The sequence below is a fragment of the Cebidichthys violaceus genome, unplaced genomic scaffold (genome assembly GCF_023349555.1).
Source record: "Cebidichthys violaceus isolate CVI_PGR_0920_01 unplaced genomic scaffold, fCebVio1.0.p SCAF_24, whole genome shotgun sequence".
NCBI classification, from domain to species: Eukaryota; Metazoa; Chordata; class Actinopteri; order Perciformes; family Stichaeidae; genus Cebidichthys; species Cebidichthys violaceus.
In genome coordinates, this window is record NW_027176417.1 from 1,240,533 (window position 1) to 1,255,836 (window position 15,304).

Consider the following 15,304-nt stretch of genomic DNA (forward strand, 5'->3'; position numbering starts at 1 on the left):
TACATGATAATAAAGGAAATAGAAGAAAACTCTCTCTGTTAGCACAACATGATGAACCCAGTAGCACTAATCCGTCTCTTAGCTTCTGTGCTCCGTTTGGTAATGCAGCTCCAAAGTGCCCTACTTTGGTAAGACCACGCTCACATTGCAGACAAGACAGACGCTGTTTGAATCTCAGTAAACATGAAAAGAATTCTCCTCCCAGTCTGACTAAATATGTTAACTTTATGATCTTTTGATATTTGTGTTTTGAGCTAACTTAGCTAGCTGGTTGATCACATGGACAGTTGTAAACTTCTCCAGCTTGTCACCGACACTGTGACCACGACTCCCAACATGCCGAGCAACAACAGGACAGAGCCATGGACCGTTTATAAGAAGTAGACGTAGTCACTGTGACGTCATCCAATGGTTTCTGGACTATCATTTACAAACCTCAAATTTAGGTTGTTGGACGTCGCCATCTTATTTTGTTGCAACCAGAAGTGACACAAGAGGGTGAAGCTCAGTACAACCATTGTTATGCAACCAAAATATTACAATTAACTTTCATGAAGTGAAAACACACTGAAAGGGTTAAAGTTGTGAAACGACTGCGCTGTGGTAGAGACCTGTCAGTCACTGTGTAGCCCCGCCCTCAAGCATCCCCTGCTTTATGGTCTGTTTGACTCTAAATGGAGCATAATGTACTAAATGAACATCATGCTGTATTGAAGAAGACTTGAAACTAGAGATTGAGACCATAAACTCATGTTTACAATGTTTACTGAGGGAATAAATCAAGAGAGAAGTAGAGTCATCTTAGACTAGACTTCTATACAACCAGAGGAGTCGCCCCCTGATGGACACTAGAGAGAATGCAGCTTTAACACATGAAGCACTGACTTCACTTCTCAGAACCAGAAGTGGCCTCCTACACATTACCCAGCATGCACCACAAGCCAAAGCTTTAAAGTGGTTTGTTATTGATGGTTGTTGAAGTTGTTAAAGTGTTGTTCATAGTAGCCTTCATGTAAAAGTGTGTTTGTGTTCATTGATAACTTCTTAATGTGTGTAATGTGATGTGTTGTCACCCTCGTGTTGAACTGTATCTGGCAGGATAGGACACCTGTGTGGTTACACCGTTCTAGAGCGGAGCGAGCACAACAGAAGCACAACACATCATTTCATGATTCATGTTTAGGACTGAGCTTCTCATGATCGACTTGAAACCAGTCAGATGGACTGGATGGGCTCCACTGGTCTAGACCTCGTGTCTGATCCACTTACTTTAGTTTTTACCATTGTGACCCGTTCTACTTATGTCATATGTACTTATGAAAACTCCTCAGTCAATACAATGTAGGCATTGAACCAGTATTATGTCATGATGTATTATGATAAATATTGCATATTATTATTATAAATATTATTGACTTATTGTATTATTGAATTGTGTCTCTGAATTGTTCTTTCATGACATCTTGTTATTTAGTGTCTGGTGTCTTTTCTCTCTCTCTCTCTTTCATCTTCTATCATCTCTCCAGACTCTGTCAGGCTGGTGAATGGGACTAGTCTGTGCTCAGGCAGACTGGAGGTGAAGTCTAACCAGTCTAACCAGTCTAACCAGTGGTGGTCCTCAGTGTGTGAAGATGACTTTGACCAGCAGGATGCAGAGGTGGTCTGTAGGGAGCTTGGCTGTGGGGCTCCTTCAGTCCTCCAGGGGGCGCTCTATGGAGAAGTGGAGGCTCCAATGTGGACCAAAGAGTTCCAGTGTGGAGGCAATGAGTCTGCTCTCCTGGACTGTAGAAGCTCAGGCTCAGATAGAAACACCTGCTCACCTGGCAAAGCTGTTGGACTCAACTGCTCAGGTAGAAGAGGAGCTGCAGCTTTGATCTGGTTCATTTCTGTTCTACTGAAACTCACTTTGTTCTTTTACTGACGACTCTCTTGTTTCTGTTCAGAACCTGTCAGGTTGGTGGGAGGAGCCAGTCGCTGTGCAGGAACACTGGAGGTGAAACAAGGAGACTGGAGACCAGTATATGACTCTGACTGGACCCTGAAGAAAGCAGCTGTTTTCTGTAGAGATGTGGACTGTGGCTCTGCTGTTTCTATCAGACAGAGAGAGGAGTCCTCAGAGAGATCTGTGTGGAGGATCAACTCTTACTGTGTTCACCCTGGATCTGCTCTGAGAGAGTGTTTAACATCATATTCCTCTTCCTCCATCGTGGATCTCACCTGCTCAGGTAAGCCCATCAGTGACATCATCTATGTAGCACCCCAACACTCTATAGAGAGTAGACCTAAGTTACCCTTTAAACTGGAATGATGGGGTGTTTGGTATCCTAAGGTAGCTACCACCAAGGTTTACCTGATTTGGGTGAAATTTAGATTATTTATATTACGCTCTTAATAAACTTAATAAACTGTCAAACTTAATAGATCTAAACACTTAGACCACACTCTATTTTAAATAACTGACCACAGACAACTTTTTGGGATGAAAAGGAAATAAAGGTTTACTGACTGCTTTTTACAATGTTCAAACAATATTTACCCTTTTGGGGGACAAGAAACAAAACAGCAATAACACAAATTAGAAACCTTTTAACATAAGAAATAGTACTTTCTGAAATAATATGAAACCAAAAGTTAATGAGTTAACAAATTGTTTGGACAAATATACAAATCTGAATTAGCTCAAACTGAAGGCACTATCAGTGTTTTTTAAATGATTTTTTACTCTCACTTACTTTAAGCCAGTGGTTCTCAACTGGTCTGGCTGCGGGACCCACCATCACCCCTTAATGACAAGCCGCGACCCAAATCGAGGAACATTTTCAACTTCTCAAATGTATTTAATGAAAAGGTGGCGCAGTTTGAACCTGAGCTGAACATGTCCTCTTCAGTCGTAGTAGTAGGAGTTCTCTTGTTCCCGTCAGTCCCCGTCACACATGTTTCACGTAAACCAGTAAAACTGATTTGTTTGTTACGTCAGTAGATTCGTCCATTTGTAATGCAAAATGACCGCTTGCCTTAATTGGAGCAGTGGTCTGTTGTTTGATGTCATCCGACATGTCTTCAATTCTCCTACTTATCGTGTCATTTGACAGAGGTATAGTTTTCAGTTGATCCCCTATTGATTGAGCCTCTCTCACCATGTCCATGGCTGCAGGTAAGATCAGGTCCTCTGCAGTGGTGTGGGGCTTCTTTAACTTAGCAATACGATGTGCCCCCTGGTAAGATGCACGGAGTGCCTGTTCTTGCTTCGAGCACGAAGAAGTAAGTCACTTGTTTGATGTCCTCAGGTCTTGAAGTCGTCTTCGAAAGTACTCAACAGGTTTATCTTTGAGAGAAGGGTGTTTTGTTAACCCATTGTTTGCTGTCAATATTGTTTAGAGCTGTTTATTTCAACTACTTATTCAACTATTTACATCCTACTTTATTTATAACTAAATGATCTTAATCCCTCAGTTAACCACTTTCTCTTTATTAAACTAAATTACTTTCAGGTTGATTTCCTTACTGAGTTATTTCATCCAACTTTATTAGGAACTAACTTGTTTTAATACCTAACTTTTACATCAGGGCTACATCTATGTGACAATCTACTTCCTATGTTGTGGTTCAGTCCCTCCCTGACTACATCCTGGGAATCTGTGTATAAAACACTCTCTGAGGTGGCTCTATCCCTTCATGAGCCTTCACCTGTCTCTTCCTTATTCGGTGTACCGTTAGATTCTCCATTGTCTGCTTTCAAACGTGACTTTTTTGCATATTTAACTCTGCTGGCTCAGCACCTGGTGTTGCTGAAGTGGAGACATGTTTCTTCATCAAGTTCAAGGCACATCTTCTGAGGTGTGGATACTTGTGTTCCATCAGTAAGTCCCATAACTCTTCATTCATGCCAGATGTTTCCCTTGATTTGATCTCAATGTAAATGTGCAGTGAGAGAATCTCTGTCTCAGCAGCAAAGCTGTCCAGGTGGAACACTGATACTATTTATCTCTCAGTGAAGCTCTTCTGATGTTCTCGTGTTGCTCCTCATAGATGTCAAGCTGCACAATGTCTTTGTCCTGATGTTTCACTTCTGTCTGCATGTGAGGAAAGTTCACAGCGTTAAAGCCTACTTGACAGCAGTTGTGTCTTTGAAACGTGTTTCCTTCACTGATCCTGTTGATGACATGTTCATCATAATCCTGCAGCTCTAAATCAGCTTCGTTGAACAGTAAAGGGAGATCTGTCACAAACACTGAATCCAAAAGCCACTGGTAGTCCTCTAGCTGTGCATCTTCTGCATGTAATGAAAGATTCAGAAAGTCTCACTGAATGTCAACAACAATGTTCCTCTGCTCAGCCATCTTACATCAGTGTGCAGCAGTAGGTCTCTGTGTTCAAAGCCCTTCTCCTCCAAGTGAGTCCAGAATACCATTCTCTGTAGAGTCCTGGTCCCAACACAACTCACAGTCTTCAAGGCAACATGCCTCCCTTCTTTCATGTTGAACATCTTCCACCACAACGCTTGCTGCTGAATTCTACATGATAATAAAGGAAGTAGAGGAAAACTCTCTCTGTTAGCACAACATGATGAACCCAGTAGCACTAATCCGTCTCTTAGCTTCTGTGCTCCGTTTGGTAATGCAGCTCCAAAGTGTCCTACTTTGGTAAGACCACGCTCACATTGCAGACAAGACAGACGCTGTTTGAATCTCAGTAAACATGAAAAGAATTCTCCTCCCAGTCTGACTAAATATGTTAACTTTATGATCTTTTGATATTTGTGTTTTGAGCTAACTTAGCTAGCTGGTTGATCACATGGACAGTTGTAAACTTCTCCAGCTTGTCACTGACACTGTGACCACGACTCCCAACATGCCGAGCAACAACAGGACAGAGCCATGGACCGTTTATAAGAAGTAGACGTAGTCACTGTGACGTCATCCAATGGTTTCTGGACTATCATTTACAAACCTCAAATTTAGGTTGTTGGACGTCGCCATCTTATTTTGTTGCAACCAGAAGTGACACAAGAGGGTGAAGCTCAGTACAACCATTGTTATGCAACCAAAATATTACAATTAACTTTCATGAAGTGAAAACACACTGAAAGGGTTAAAGTTGTGAAACGACTGCGCTGTGGTAGAGACCTGTCAGTCACTGTGTAGCCCCGCCCTCAAGCATCCCCTGCTTTATGGTCTGTTTGACTCTAAATGGAGCATAATGTACTAAATGAACATCATGCTGTATTGAAGAAGACTTGAAACTAGAGATTGAGACCATAAACTCATGTTTACAATGTTTACTGAGGGAATAAATCAAGAGAGAAGTAGAGTCATCTTAGACTAGACTTCTATACAACCAGAGGAGTCGCCCCCTGATGGACACTAGAGAGAATGCAGCTTTAACACATGAAGCACTGACTTCACTTCTCAGAACCAGAAGTGGCCTCCTACACATTACCCAGCATGCACCACAAGCCAAAGCTTTAAAGTGGTTTGTTATTGATGGTTGTTGAAGTTGTTAAAGTGTTGTTCATAGTAGCCTTCATGTAAAAGTGTGTTTGTGTTCATTGATAACTTCTTAATGTGTGTAATGTGATGTGTTGTCACCCTCGTGTTGAACTGTATCTGGCAGGATAGGACACCTGTGTGGTTACACCGTTCTAGAGCGGAGCGAGCACAACAGAAGCACAACACATCATTTCATGATTCATGTTTAGGACTGAGCTTCTCATGATCGACTTGAAACCAGTCAGATGGACTGGATGGGCTCCACTGGTCTAGACCTCGTGTCTGATCCACTTACTTTAGTTTTTACCATTGTGACCCGTTCTACTTATGTCATATGTACTTATGAAAACTCCTCAGTCAATACAATGTAGGCATTGAACCAGTATTATGTCATGATGTATTATGATAAATATTGCATATTATTATTATAAATATTATTGACTTATTGTATTATTGAATTGTGTCTCTGAATTGTTCTTTCATGACATCTTGTTATTTAGTGTCTGGTGTCTTTTCTCTCTCTCTCTCTTTCATCTTCTATCATCTCTCCAGACTCTGTCAGGCTGGTGAATGGGACTAGTCTGTGCTCAGGCAGACTGGAGGTGAAGTCTAACCAGTCTAACCAGTCTAACCAGTGGTGGTCCTCAGTGTGTGAAGATGACTTTGACCAGCAGGATGCAGAGGTGGTCTGTAGGGAGCTTGGCTGTGGGGCTCCTTCAGTCCTCCAGGGGGCGCTCTATGGAGAAGTGGAGGCTCCAATGTGGACCAAAGAGTTCCAGTGTGGAGGCAATGAGTCTGCTCTCCTGGACTGTAGAAGCTCAGGCTCAGATAGAAACACCTGCTCACCTGGCAAAGCTGTTGGACTCAACTGCTCAGGTAGAAGAGGAGCTGCAGCTTTGATCTGGTTCATTTCTGTTCTACTGAAACTCACTTTGTTCTTTTACTGACGACTCTCTTGTTTCTGTTCAGAACCTGTCAGGTTGGTGGGAGGAGCCAGTCGCTGTGCAGGAACACTGGAGGTGAAACAAGGAGACTGGAGACCAGTATATGACTCTGACTGGACCCTGAAGAAAGCAGCTGTTTTCTGTAGAGATGTGGACTGTGGCTCTGCTGTTTCTATCAGACAGAGAGAGGAGTCCTCAGAGAGATCTGTGTGGAGGATCAACTCTTACTGTGTTCACCCTGGATCTGCTCTGAGAGAGTGTTTAACATCATATTCCTCTTCCTCCATCGTGGATCTCACCTGCTCAGGTAAGCCCATCAGTGACATCATCTATGTAGCACCCCAACACTCTATAGAGAGTAGACCTAAGTTACCCTTTAAACTGGAATGATGGGGTGTTTGGTATCCTAAGGTAGCTACCACCAAGGTTTACCTGATTTGGGTGAAATTTAGATTATTTATATTACGCTCTTAATAAACTTAATAAACTGTCAAACTTAATAGATCTAAACACTTAGACCACACTCTATTTTAAATAACTGACCACAGACAACTTTTTGGGATGAAAAGGAAATAAAGGTTTACTGACTGCTTTTTACAATGTTCAAACAATATTTACCCTTTTGGGGGACAAGAAACAAAACAGCAATAACACAAATTAGAAACCTTTTAACATAAGAAATAGTACTTTCTGAAATAATATGAAACCAAAAGTTAATGAGTTAACAAATTGTTTGGACAAATATACAAATCTGAATTAGCTCAAACTGAAGGCACTATCAGTGTTTTTTAAATGATTTTTTACTCTCACTTACTTTAAGCCAGTGGTTCTCAACTGGTCTGGCTGCGGGACCCACCATCACCCCTTAATGACAAGCCGCGACCCAAATCGAGGAACATTTTCAACTTCTCAAATGTATTTAATGAAAAGGTGGCGCAGTTTGAACCTGAGCTGAACATGTCCTCTTCAGTCGTAGTAGTAGGAGTTCTCTTGTTCCCGTCAGTCCCCGTCACACATGTTTCACGTAAACCAGTAAAACTGATTTGTTTGTTACGTCAGTAGATTCGTCCATTTGTAATGCAAAATGACCGCTTGCCTTAATTGGAGCAGTGGTCTGTTGTTTGATGTCATCCGACATGTCTTCAATTCTCCTACTTATCGTGTCATTTGACAGAGGTATAGTTTTCAGTTGATCCCCTATTGATTGAGCCTCTCTCACCATGTCCATGGCTGCAGGTAAGATCAGGTCCTCTGCAGTGGTGTGGGGCTTCTTTAACTTAGCAATACGATGTGCCCCCTGGTAAGATGCACGGAGTGCCTGTTCTTGCTTCGAGCACGAAGAAGTAAGTCACTTGTTTGATGTCCTCAGGTCTTGAAGTCGTCTTCGAAAGTACTCAACAGGTTTATCTTTGAGAGAAGGGTGTTTTGTTAACCCATTGTTTGCTGTCAATATTGTTTAGAGCTGTTTATTTCAACTACTTATTCAACTATTTACATCCTACTTTATTTATAACTAAATGATCTTAATCCCTCAGTTAACCACTTTCTCTTTATTAAACTAAATTACTTTCAGGTTGATTTCCTTACTGAGTTATTTCATCCAACTTTATTAGGAACTAACTTGTTTTAATACCTAACTTTTACATCAGGGCTACATCTATGTGACAATCTACTTCCTATGTTGTGGTTCAGTCCCTCCCTGACTACATCCTGGGAATCTGTGTATAAAACACTCTCTGAGGTGGCTCTATCCCTTCATGAGCCTTCACCTGTCTCTTCCTTATTCGGTGTACCGTTAGATTCTCCATTGTCTGCTTTCAAACGTGACTTTTTTGCATATTTAACTCTGCTGGCTCAGCACCTGGTGTTGCTGAAGTGGAGACATGTTTCTTCATCAAGTTCAAGGCACATCTTCTGAGGTGTGGATACTTGTGTTCCATCAGTAAGTCCCATAACTCTTCATTCATGCCAGATGTTTCCCTTGATTTGATCTCAATGTAAATGTGCAGTGAGAGAATCTCTGTCTCAGCAGCAAAGCTGTCCAGGTGGAACACTGATACTATTTATCTCTCAGTGAAGCTCTTCTGATGTTCTCGTGTTGCTCCTCATAGATGTCAAGCTGCACAATGTCTTTGTCCTGATGTTTCACTTCTGTCTGCATGTGAGGAAAGTTCACAGCGTTAAAGCCTACTTGACAGCAGTTGTGTCTTTGAAACGTGTTTCCTTCACTGATCCTGTTGATGACATGTTCATCATAATCCTGCAGCTCTAAATCAGCTTCGTTGAACAGTAAAGGGAGATCTGTCACAAACACTGAATCCAAAAGCCACTGGTAGTCCTCTAGCTGTGCATCTTCTGCATGTAATGAAAGATTCAGAAAGTCTCACTGAATGTCAACAACAATGTTCCTCTGCTCAGCCATCTTACATCAGTGTGCAGCAGTAGGTCTCTGTGTTCAAAGCCCTTCTCCTCCAAGTGAGTCCAGAATACCATTCTCTGTAGAGTCCTGGTCCCAACACAACTCACAGTCTTCAAGGCAACATGCCTCCCTTCTTTCATGTTGAACATCTTCCACCACAACGCTTGCTGCTGAATTCTACATGATAATAAAGGAAGTAGAGGAAAACTCTCTCTGTTAGCACAACATGATGAACCCAGTAGCACTAATCCGTCTCTTAGCTTCTGTGCTCCGTTTGGTAATGCAGCTCCAAAGTGTCCTACTTTGGTAAGACCACGCTCACATTGCAGACAAGACAGACGCTGTTTGAATCTCAGTAAACATGAAAAGAATTCTCCTCCCAGTCTGACTAAATATGTTAACTTTATGATCTTTTGATATTTGTGTTTTGAGCTAACTTAGCTAGCTGGTTGATCACATGGACAGTTGTAAACTTCTCCAGCTTGTCACTGACACTGTGACCACGACTCCCAACATGCCGAGCAACAACAGGACAGAGCCATGGACCGTTTATAAGAAGTAGACGTAGTCACTGTGACGTCATCCAATGGTTTCTGGACTATCATTTACAAACCTCAAATTTAGGTTGTTGGACGTCGCCATCTTATTTTGTTGCAACCAGAAGTGACACAAGAGGGTGAAGCTCAGTACAACCATTGTTATGCAACCAAAATATTACAATTAACTTTCATGAAGTGAAAACACACTGAAAGGGTTAAAGTTGTGAAACGACTGCGCTGTGGTAGAGACCTGTCAGTCACTGTGTAGCCCCGCCCTCAAGCATCCCCTGCTTTATGGTCTGTTTGACTCTAAATGGAGCATAATGTACTAAATGAACATCATGCTGTATTGAAGAAGACTTGAAACTAGAGATTGAGACCATAAACTCATGTTTACAATGTTTACTGAGGGAATAAATCAAGAGAGAAGTAGAGTCATCTTAGACTAGACTTCTATACAACCAGAGGAGTCGCCCCCTGATGGACACTAGAGAGAATGCAGCTTTAACACATGAAGCACTGACTTCACTTCTCAGAACCAGAAGTGGCCTCCTACACATTACCCAGCATGCACCACAAGCCAAAGCTTTAAAGTGGTTTGTTATTGATGGTTGTTGAAGTTGTTAAAGTGTTGTTCATAGTAGCCTTCATGTAAAAGTGTGTTTGTGTTCATTGATAACTTCTTAATGTGTGTAATGTGATGTGTTGTCACCCTCGTGTTGAACTGTATCTGGCAGGATAGGACACCTGTGTGGTTACACCGTTCTAGAGCGGAGCGAGCACAACAGAAGCACAACACATCATTTCATGATTCATGTTTAGGACTGAGCTTCTCATGATCGACTTGAAACCAGTCAGATGGACTGGATGGGCTCCACTGGTCTAGACCTCGTGTCTGATCCACTTACTTTAGTTTTTACCATTGTGACCCGTTCTACTTATGTCATATGTACTTATGAAAACTCCTCAGTCAATACAATGTAGGCATTGAACCAGTATTATGTCATGATGTATTATGATAAATATTGCATATTATTATTATAAATATTATTGACTTATTGTATTATTGAATTGTGTCTCTGAATTGTTCTTTCATGACATCTTGTTATTTAGTGTCTGGTGTCTTTTCTCTCTCTCTCTCTTTCATCTTCTATCATCTCTCCAGACTCTGTCAGGCTGGTGAATGGGACTAGTCTGTGCTCAGGCAGACTGGAGGTGAAGTCTAACCAGTCTAACCAGTCTAACCAGTGGTGGTCCTCAGTGTGTGAAGATGACTTTGACCAGCAGGATGCAGAGGTGGTCTGTAGGGAGCTTGGCTGTGGGGCTCCTTCAGTCCTCCAGGGGGCGCTCTATGGAGAAGTGGAGGCTCCAATGTGGACCAAAGAGTTCCAGTGTGGAGGCAATGAGTCTGCTCTCCTGGACTGTAGAAGCTCAGGCTCAGATAGAAACACCTGCTCACCTGGCAAAGCTGTTGGACTCAACTGCTCAGGTAGAAGAGGAGCTGCAGCTTTGATCTGGTTCATTTCTGTTCTACTGAAACTCACTTTGTTCTTTTACTGACGACTCTCTTGTTTCTGTTCAGAACCTGTCAGGTTGGTGGGAGGAGCCAGTCGCTGTGCAGGAACACTGGAGGTGAAACAAGGAGACTGGAGACCAGTATATGACTCTGACTGGACCCTGAAGAAAGCAGCTGTTTTCTGTAGAGATGTGGACTGTGGCTCTGCTGTTTCTATCAGACAGAGAGAGGAGTCCTCAGAGAGATCTGTGTGGAGGATCAACTCTTACTGTGTTCACCCTGGATCTGCTCTGAGAGAGTGTTTAACATCATATTCCTCTTCCTCCATCGTGGATCTCACCTGCTCAGGTAAGCCCATCAGTGACATCATCTATGTAGCACCCCAACACTCTATAGAGAGTAGACCTAAGTTACCCTTTAAACTGGAATGATGGGGTGTTTGGTATCCTAAGGTAGCTACCACCAAGGTTTACCTGATTTGGGTGAAATTTAGATTATTTATATTACGCTCTTAATAAACTTAATAAACTGTCAAACTTAATAGATCTAAACACTTAGACCATACTCTATTTTAAATAACTGACCACAGACAACTTTTTGGGATGAAAAGGAAATAAAGGTTTACTGACTGCTTTTTACAATGTTCAAACAATATTTACCCTTTTGGGGGACAAGAAACAAAACAGCAATAACACAAATTAGAAACCTTTTAACATAAGAAATAGTACTTTCTGAAATAATATGAAACCAAAAGTTAATGAGTTAACAAATTGTTTGGACAAATATACAAATCTGAATTAGCTCAAACTGAAGGCACTATCAGTGTTTTTTAAATGATTTTTTACTCTCACTTACTTTAAGCCAGTGGTTCTCAACTGGTCTGGCTGCGGGACCCACCATCACCCCTTAATGACAAGCCGCGACCCAAATCGAGGAACATTTTCAACTTCTCAAATGTATTTAATGAAAAGGTGGCGCAGTTTGAACCTGAGCTGAACATGTCCTCTTCAGTCGTAGTAGTAGGAGTTCTCTTGTTCCCGTCAGTCCCCGTCACACATGTTTCACGTAAACCAGTAAAACTGATTTGTTTGTTACGTCAGTAGATTCGTCCATTTGTAATGCAAAATGACCGCTTGCCTTAATTGGAGCAGTGGTCTGTTGTTTGATGTCATCCGACATGTCTTCAATTCTCCTACTTATCGTGTCATTTGACAGAGGTATAGTTTTCAGTTGATCCCCTATTGATTGAGCCTCTCTCACCATGTCCATGGCTGCAGGTAAGATCAGGTCCTCTGCAGTGGTGTGGGGCTTCTTTAACTTAGCAATACGATGTGCCCCCTGGTAAGATGCACGGAGTGCCTGTTCTTGCTTCGAGCACGAAGAAGTAAGTCACTTGTTTGATGTCCTCAGGTCTTGAAGTCGTCTTCGAAAGTACTCAACAGGTTTATCTTTGAGAGAAGGGTGTTTTGTTAACCCATTGTTTGCTGTCAATATTGTTTAGAGCTGTTTATTTCAACTACTTATTCAACTATTTACATCCTACTTTATTTATAACTAAATGATCTTAATCCCTCAGTTAACCACTTTCTCTTTATTAAACTAAATTACTTTCAGGTTGATTTCCTTACTGAGTTATTTCATCCAACTTTATTAGGAACTAACTTGTTTTAATACCTAACTTTTACATCAGGGCTACATCTATGTGACAATCTACTTCCTATGTTGTGGTTCAGTCCCTCCCTGACTACATCCTGGGAATCTGTGTATAAAACACTCTCTGAGGTGGCTCTATCCCTTCATGAGCCTTCACCTGTCTCTTCCTTATTCGGTGTACCGTTAGATTCTCCATTGTCTGCTTTCAAACGTGACTTTTTTGCATATTTAACTCTGCTGGCTCAGCACCTGGTGTTGCTGAAGTGGAGACATGTTTCTTCATCAAGTTCAAGGCACATCTTCTGAGGTGTGGATACTTGTGTTCCATCAGTAAGTCCCATAACTCTTCATTCATGCCAGATGTTTCCCTTGATTTGATCTCAATGTAAATGTGCAGTGAGAGAATCTCTGTCTCAGCAGCAAAGCTGTCCAGGTGGAACACTGATACTATTTATCTCTCAGTGAAGCTCTTCTGATGTTCTCGTGTTGCTCCTCATAGATGTCAAGCTGCACAATGTCTTTGTCCTGATGTTTCACTTCTGTCTGCATGTGAGGAAAGTTCACAGCGTTAAAGCCTACTTGACAGCAGTTGTGTCTTTGAAACGTGTTTCCTTCACTGATCCTGTTGATGACATGTTCATCATAATCCTGCAGCTCTAAATCAGCTTCGTTGAACAGTAAAGGGAGATCTGTCACAAACACTGAATCCAAAAGCCACTGGTAGTCCTCTAGCTGTGCATCTTCTGCATGTAATGAAAGATTCAGAAAGTCTCACTGAATGTCAACAACAATGTTCCTCTGCTCAGCCATCTTACATCAGTGTGCAGCAGTAGGTCTCTGTGTTCAAAGCCCTTCTCCTCCAAGTGAGTCCAGAATACCATTCTCTGTAGAGTCCTGGTCCCAACACAACTCACAGTCTTCAAGGCAACATGCCTCCCTTCTTTCATGTTGAACATCTTCCACCACAACGCTTGCTGCTGAATTCTACATGATAATAAAGGAAGTAGAGGAAAACTCTCTCTGTTAGCACAACATGATGAACCCAGTAGCACTAATCCGTCTCTTAGCTTCTGTGCTCCGTTTGGTAATGCAGCTCCAAAGTGTCCTACTTTGGTAAGACCACGCTCACATTGCAGACAAGACAGACGCTGTTTGAATCTCAGTAAACATGAAAAGAATTCTCCTCCCAGTCTGACTAAATATGTTAACTTTATGATCTTTTGATATTTGTGTTTTGAGCTAACTTAGCTAGCTGGTTGATCACATGGACAGTTGTAAACTTCTCCAGCTTGTCACTGACACTGTGACCACGACTCCCAACATGCCGAGCAACAACAGGACAGAGCCATGGACCGTTTATAAGAAGTAGACGTAGTCACTGTGACGTCATCCAATGGTTTCTGGACTATCATTTACAAACCTCAAATTTAGGTTGTTGGACGTCGCCATCTTATTTTGTTGCAACCAGAAGTGACACAAGAGGGTGAAGCTCAGTACAACCATTGTTATGCAACCAAAATATTACAATTAACTTTCATGAAGTGAAAACACACTGAAAGGGTTAAAGTTGTGAAACGACTGCGCTGTGGTAGAGACCTGTCAGTCACTGTGTAGCCCCGCCCTCAAGCATCCCCTGCTTTATGGTCTGTTTGACTCTAAATGGAGCATAATGTACTAAATGAACATCATGCTGTATTGAAGAAGACTTGAAACTAGAGATTGAGACCATAAACTCATGTTTACAATGTTTACTGAGGGAATAAATCAAGAGAGAAGTAGAGTCATCTTAGACTAGACTTCTATACAACCAGAGGAGTCGCCCCCTGATGGACACTAGAGAGAATGCAGCTTTAACACATGAAGCACTGACTTCACTTCTCAGAACCAGAAGTGGCCTCCTACACATTACCCAGCATGCACCACAAGCCAAAGCTTTAAAGTGGTTTGTTATTGATGGTTGTTGAAGTTGTTAAAGTGTTGTTCATAGTAGCCTTCATGTAAAAGTGTGTTTGTGTTCATTGATAACTTCTTAATGTGTGTAATGTGATGTGTTGTCACCCTCGTGTTGAACTGTATCTGGCAGGATAGGACACCTGTGTGGTTACACCGTTCTAGAGCGGAGCGAGCACAACAGAAGCACAACACATCATTTCATGATTCATGTTTAGGACTGAGCTTCTCATGATCGACTTGAAACCAGTCAGATGGACTGGATGGGCTCCACTGGTCTAGACCTCGTGTCTGATCCACTTACTTTAGTTTTTACCATTGTGACCCGTTCTACTTATGTCATATGTACTTATGAAAACTCCTCAGTCAATACAATGTAGGCATTGAACCAGTATTATGTCATGATGTATTATGATAAATATTGCATATTATTATTATAAATATTATTGACTTATTGTATTATTGAATTGTGTCTCTGAATTGTTCTTTCATGACATCTTGTTATTTAGTGTCTGGTGTCTTTTCTCTCTCTCTCTCTTTCATCTTCTATCATCTCTCCAGACTCTGTCAGGCTGGTGAATGGGACTAGTCTGTGCTCAGGCAGACTGGAGGTGAAGTCTAACCAGTCTAACCAGTCTAACCAGTGGTGGTCCTCAGTGTGTGAAGATGACTTTGACCAGCAGGATGCAGAGGTGGTCTGTAGGGAGCTTGGCTGTGGGGCTCCTTCAGTCCTCCAGGGGGCGCTCTATGGAGAAGTGGAGGCTCCAATGTGGACCAAAGAGTTCCAGTGTGGA